Source organism: Cavia porcellus, unplaced genomic scaffold (assembly GCF_034190915.1).
Source record: "Cavia porcellus strain 051 isolate PalLab524CR breed Dunkin Hartley unplaced genomic scaffold, mCavPor4.1 scaffold_2, whole genome shotgun sequence".
NCBI lineage: Eukaryota > Metazoa > Chordata > Mammalia > Rodentia > Caviidae > Cavia > Cavia porcellus.
The window spans coordinates 15,907,003-15,907,739 of record NW_026947485.1 but is presented as its reverse complement, the minus strand read 5'-3'; positions in this window follow the sequence as shown (position 1 = coordinate 15,907,739).

The following is a 737-nucleotide window of genomic DNA, read 5'->3' as shown; positions in this document are numbered from 1 at the left end:
TTGTTTACTGTGGTACTGGGGACTAAACTCAGTGTCTCAGTCATGCTAAATGCACACTTTACCATTGAGCTACTTCCCCAGCTCATTCCTAAAATTTTCATTTCTGTTCCTGAAAATGCATTAAAAAATATTCTTCAGTTGTACCAGTAAGCCCAAGGTTGGCTAATTGTAAATGACAACCACCTCTGCATCCTGGGCCATTGTATTCTTGCCTTAATCTTAGTAAACTTAAAAATTTGGGATGTAATGTTTATACGAGTCTTTTTAAATAAGAATGATGTCTGTTACAAATCTTCCTTCATTTTTAAAGTGTTACTCAAAAGAAATTCAGTGGAAGTGTTCTACTTTTTTTTAATAAAGTAATTTGATACACTGTGTCAAATTGTCCTGGGAGGGGGGAAATCCAACCTTGTCAAAAGAGCAATCTACTGGCTTCTTACCAGGAGACTTCAGCTGAACTGAATGTCATTTGAACCTGACCACTCATAAGTGAGCGATTTCTTGATTGATTTTTACAGTTCTAACAATGATCCCCAGTGTTCGCATTTATTCCCTGAAATGTTGCTAACCTCTGTTCAAGCCCCTGGGGAAGGCTGTTAGGGAAGGTAAGCTGGGAAATAGGATTCTGTTAGCCTGAAGGAGTTAATACAATACTAGAGAGGAAAAACTGAATTGCCTCTCATGTGTTTTAAGTTTTTAAACTTTCTTCCTATTTTAGCCATCTTCTGATAAATAGG